We start from the raw sequence: 6,274 nt of genomic DNA, 5'->3' as shown, positions 1-6,274 counted from the left end.
CACCTCCTTGTATCACTCCTTGCTGCTGATCCTGGCTGGGCCTTGGTGTGTTGCCACTGTCTGCTTCTCTCTGCTGGTGACCGGTCTCCATATCTCTCTCTACCTACTTCACCTCGGGCTGGTGGCTGGGGCGGTAGCCATTTTGGCTGTCAGGCAACACAAGATGGCTGACGGTGACACCCCCAGTGAGAAAGTATTAAGCCTACAGAAGAGCGTAGAACGGCAGCAAACCAAAAGCAGGCTAATAATTGGTAAAAGAGCTGCCCAGCAAGGCTGAGTTGTGTAAAATGATGATGTGTGAATAAAAATCCACCTTATTTAATTGATTTTACCTTTTATTTTTACCTGTTTATTTAATGAAAGTAAACTTTTAGTTGATTTTTACATAGATTCTGTGTTTCTGTTTTTTTACTGGGTTTGGGACAACCTTACAAGGAAGCAAAAAGAAAAGGGGAGGGATGAGGGCACTAGTGAGTCCTCGTGCCCTAAATGAGGGTGAAAATATATCTTCTTGTTGCTACTTTAACAAACAGCCTGCAGTTGTCCACTTATCGGTCTCTCTCATTTTCTCTCGTCGTCTTTAAACGTGGCCCCCAATTATCTGCGGATTGTTGTGCTGTTTGCTTCCGATGTGCAGACGTTATCATTAGATGTGTCTGTCAAATGGAGATGAGAAGATAAGAGAAGAACCGAGACGACCAGGAGAAAATGTTCTGCATTCGTAACGTTTATGCAGCGGAGTCCAACGGTGCAGGACATGCAAACCACATTCCTGAAAAACACTAATAAAGCGAGTTAACAGGGAGAGAAACTGCATGTGGTGGAGGCGTTGAGCCAAGGCGGCAAATGCTTGCCCAACCAAGTAAACAGCGTATGCAGACAAACTGTGGCTCCCTGATCACAGTGAAGCATTAAAACTGCACAGAAATAACAATCTTATCAAAATGATCAACACTGCAGCCGGAGGGTTTAGCCGTTTAAAAAGTAACCGGTGAACTTTCTGTGCTGTTGTCTGTACGAGCATGCGAGAAAGAGACAGAGAGAGACAGAAGGGAAATGAGGCTGGATCATAGAGATTTATTACATGGCCGTGGCATCCTAATTAGCATAAAGACTGGACTGGCCCACTCAAGCAGAGAATTAAAAACCTTAATTGTGCTGTCAGCCTTCCTCTCTCTTTCTCACTGTTGACTCTACTTCATTCCGCTCGCATTCGTCTCCTCCCGCTTTCCTTGCCCTCTCCTCTCTGCTTATGAAGTAGCGAGCGTCCATGTCGTTTAATTGTTGGTGATAAATGGGAAGCAGGATGTTTGTAATTGTCTCAGAGATTCGTGTGTGTGTGTGTGTAGGGGGAAGGACGACAGAGATCGTCTAGAGGAGGGAGAGGAAGAGGACGAGGAGAGTTATCCTGTTTTGTAAGAAGAGAGTGGGGAAGCCATTTATCAAATGTTTGTTTGAAGGAGGAAAATTAGCTTGGCAGACGCAGGCGAGGAAGTGTTAGTTGGATTTGATCTCAGGCCAAGCTGATGCTTTTTCCTATTTGTTTAAATCTCCAATATAATTCAGTGCTCACATTATAGAAAGTAGAAATGTTTCATGTTTAAGACTTACAAATGTTTCAGATTCATATGGGGATTACATGACTGAGCAAATGAGGGTCAGAAATGATATACAAGACAATATAGTTCATATCCAAATGATTAAATCTGATTGTATTGCAAAATAGACTTAAGATGATGTCTGAAATACTTTTGTTTGACAGACACTTCTGTATGTTAAGTGCTAAGTTTGATAGAGGGCTTTCAGTCTAAATTTAAACTGTTTGTGTAAAACTGATACATTAATCATGATATGATAGGAGCTTGGGATGGCAAGGTGGTGCAGTGGTTAGCACTGTCGCCTCACAGCAAGAAGGTCTTGGCTTCTAATCCAGTTTGGGGCCTTTCTGTGTGGAGTTTGCATGTCCTCCCTGTGTATGTATGGGTACTCTGGCTCTATTTAGTGATTCTAAATTGACCATAGATGTTTATTTGTTACCCCTTTGATAGATTGGCGTCCAGGTTGTACCCTGTTTCTCACCCAGTGAAAGACCATGAATTGGATAAGCATAAGAAAATGGATGAATGACAGGAACATGGCAAAGATAACTACGAAAGCCAAAAACTGCTGAGGAGGAGGATGGGAAAAGACGTTATGAAACAAACAGTCTCTCAAGCTTTCAATGTGTAATCTTTGCTTATTTCACAGGTGAAAAAAAAAAAACGCTATGACCAAATTCTGATTAGCTAATTGGAGCACTTTGAACTCATCATTTTTTTTCCACTGCAAATGACCAAAATCAGTTATTAATTTATATGTCCATTATTAAACTATCTTATCTTGGATTTATTTTTCAACCTGCAGTCACTGTCTCCTGTATTTTGTCCCTGTCAAATTACTGTTGAATAATTAGATGCACACTATGTCATTTTTATTCCTCAGACCACTGAAATAAATTGGAGGCTCTGCTCTTTTTTTGCCCTTTGCTACGGTAAATTATGGTATTATAGCTTGATTGAAGAGAGCTTTATGATCTAGAAACTCAGAGTTAATCAAGTCAGATTTTACTGAACCTGCTTTCCACAACAGGGTCAGTGTGTTCTGGATTAGGACCCACTGAAATAGGTTCTTCATTTGGTTTCTTTAGTTTTTAGCACTTGTAGCTTTGTTATAGCTTTTTCTGTTCTTGTATGTGGACTACACCTCTGACCATCACAGTGTGAATATTTGCCAGTTTCCTGAGATAAAATCCAGTGAAAACCCAATTAAAAAAAATACTAATGGCATTTATTCACATAAAAGATGTCAACATAATCTGAATAAACGTAATCTGCTTGTTTGACTGGAGAAAAATTAGGTGAATGAAGGAGGGAGGAGGAGCACAGGGAAGAAGTAGGATAGCAGTGAAAGGCTTTTCTAAAGGAGGAGGAGGAAATGTTTTTGCGAGGGTCAGTCCTGTTTGTGCGTCTCTGCTGTCAAAGCCTCTCCTGCAGTAGCAGACGAGGTTAAGACTTAGGAGGCCGGGCCCTCTCATACGGCGTCTCCCTCAGCACTGACAGCTCACTGAGGCACACACATGCCCACAGACAACACGCACTGCCTTAAACTTTCCACTTTACCCCAGTCCTCCAACCTCCTTTTAATGCATCTGCCCTTCTCTTCCCTCTCTGTCTCCTGCTCTCCCTTTGCTTCCATTTCTCTCATTGTTTTTCTGTTTCTATCGTTCTTCTTTTTCTTCTCGCTCTCTCTAATTGGTCTCCGCTAGGTTTGCTTAGACAGGCCTATTCATCATAGCACTATCCTCAGAGACAAACCCTCAGGGAGCAAGGGGGAGATAGACAGAGTCAGACGGGAGGGCGATAGGGTCTGCCGCTTGTCAACCCACTTCTCTCCTCTTTTCCCCCTCCCTCTTTACTTCCCCCTCTCCCTCGTCTCTCTGCTCGGTACATAGATGTCAGTTTTGCAAAGGGAAGTGGGGGTGAGGGAGGTAAAGAGGGAGGGAATGTAGACACATTAGTTAGGCTATTAGTTCAACAAGCTGCTTCCATGCCTGTCAGTGGTCCAACATCCAACCACACGCACACACTGTTCTCACGTCTGACATTTGTTACATGTAGTATCTGTGAGAGAGTGATTGTGAGTGACGGGTTGAGCGTGGGGGGTGGAAAAAAAAACTTTACATGGAGCTGAGTGTCTGTCATTTCTGGTGTCCGGAGAACCTTAATGAGCAAAACACAGCATATAAAGACTTTGTACAAGCCCTGCTCATTTTTACCACTGTCACTGTGTATTGCATTTCTGAGACTTCAGTGTGTGCGCGCACGCGTGCGTATGCGTGTTAACATGATCGCTGTTGTAAAGGGCAAAGAGAAACATGTAGAGCTTCATTGTGAGAGGTCCAAATGTCTGCTTTGATAAGGTCAAACGAGATTTTTTCCACTGTAAGTGTGTCAGAGAGTTTCTCTTCTCTCTTGATTTGATGGGCCAGCAGTCAGAGCAGCTTTCTTCTTCTTTTTGAGATTTGCTTGACTTAGGCGGTCATAAAACCAAGCGATAAAAGGTACACATAGAAAGTGCTGGTATGACATTTGTAACACAGGTTCAAGTAAGACAAACACTTTAAAGATTCCTGCACTCGACTGCTCCCAACCTTTTTAGCTTGTGACCTTTAATAATGAAGGTGTGTCTGGTGACATGATAAAAATGTTTCCGGGAGTCATTCAGGATTATTTAGGGCTTCAGCATGTCCGGTTAAGTCAGAAGTCATTATACATAATCTTGCTGGGATTGAATTATTTTCTCAAAAATAGAAAAAAAAGAAATTAGAAGGTATGATGGGCAATAGTAGTTCATCATATTAAAGCACAGTCACGTGAAAAAATTCCATAGGAATTAAGAGGCCAAGTAGCAGCCAGGTGTTGCACCATTCAGATGTGTGATAACACAACATCACAGTCGTCCCAGGAGTGGACTTCCCTTCAAATTCACCCCAGGGTCAGACCGTCCGATGTTCAGAGAAAAACCCCAAAAGATACATTTCAGACTCTACAGGCCTCAGTTAACATGTTAAATGTTAAACAGAAAGCTTAAATCTCTAAAAACAAAAACCATGGGTGCACAGCTCAGATTTGCAAAGTTTAATTTGATCAAATCAAACGACCTCTGGAACAATATTCTTTGTCTAAATTTGTTTAGTCATAATGCATAGTAGCATGTTTGCAAAACTCAAACACAGTATATCAGCATGAACACCTGATGCCAACTGTCAAGCACGGTGGTGGAGGGGTGATGATTTGGGCTTGTTTTGCAACTTTAAGTTATTGTATTTAAACTTTTTTATTTCCTTGATTTGTTGCAACTAAGTCATATTTATATAGTCATGGTATGGTCTCCCTAATTCTACACTGAACTATCTTGAACCTCAACAATTCTCTAACTTGAATTAATTGTCATCTGCAGCTATTGAGGAAGGGACCATTTAAAAGCAATCCAGTGTTTAACAGACTTTTCCGTCACCAATGTTCTTGCCTGGTGATAGACCACAACCACAGCTGGAAAAGACGGTCAAATCAATGGAAATTAGATGCAATTGAAACAAACCAGGAGATAGCATAGCATTAACTATTCCCCATCCTCAAAGATGTTTCAAGATGTAAACACATAGCAGAAAAATCAAGGAGAATGCGCCTGGACATGAATGGAAAGAAAGCAAAGAGAGATGGGAATGCAAACAGCAGAAGTCATGAATATGCAGCACACAGCTCACCCCCTGCTCCATCCTTTTCCTCTGTATGTTTTGTCAGATTCTTGCTGCCTTCTCCTCCTGTTTGATTCAAATCCCCTGCTCTCTCACTCCTAATACCTCTTCAGCATCTCTTCTCCTAACCCCCCTCTCTCGTGCATGAGCCCCTCTTCACTAATCATCTGAGGCCCAATTATACTCAGTTGGCCCCGCACCTCCTCCTCTCTACAGGGGCTCTGGAGGGCCAAAATATACCGATGCTGACTGACGTTAATTTGCATGACTTCTTGGCCTCCATAAGTACCACTGTTGTCTGTCTTCTGCCGTTGCATAGGAAGCCAGAGGAGGAAGAAGAGAGGAGGAGAAGAAGAGGTAGAACATGTCATGTTATGTAATCTGAAGCACTAGTAGGAGAGTAAAGAAGGCAGAGTGTGTCGCGCTGCTTTCTAACTAAGTACTGTCAAACCCTTATTTTGCAGGCAGACATGGATCTGACAGGTCATACATCGGCTCTCTATCTGCCAGGCTAACGGTTCTGGCAGTTTGGCAGTGTTTGCCCAGATTTCCATAGTCTACTGGCGTAGTTTTTCAGACTATGCAAACATAAATCTCCCATTTATTTATTTATTTATTTTTTTACCTAGTGTTTGTTGTTGAGCTCATCTGCAAATAAAAGTTTGGGCTTGAGAGGTTATCAGATCTTTCAGGATGCCACTCAGATACAGTAGAATTGTATGAGGCTAGCTTTTGCCAATACAAGTTTTTAGATCCAGAAACTGCACATTTTTTTAGAGATCCACAGACAAACAGCAGCACCAATATCTGTATCTCCTGATTTTAAATTCCTAATGTGAAATTACTCATTTGTAATGTGATTTTACTGTCTTTCTGTTACTCACAATCACCAACTAATTAACTGTAAGCTGGGGAGTATGTACAATTTAAATTAAGTAGATTTAGCAAAATAAGCTTTGGTTATATTCTCCGCTCCAC

This window comes from Oreochromis aureus, linkage group 6 (assembly GCF_013358895.1).
Source record: "Oreochromis aureus strain Israel breed Guangdong linkage group 6, ZZ_aureus, whole genome shotgun sequence".
NCBI classification, from domain to species: domain Eukaryota; kingdom Metazoa; phylum Chordata; class Actinopteri; order Cichliformes; family Cichlidae; genus Oreochromis; species Oreochromis aureus.
Note: the sequence above shows the minus strand (reverse complement) of the source record.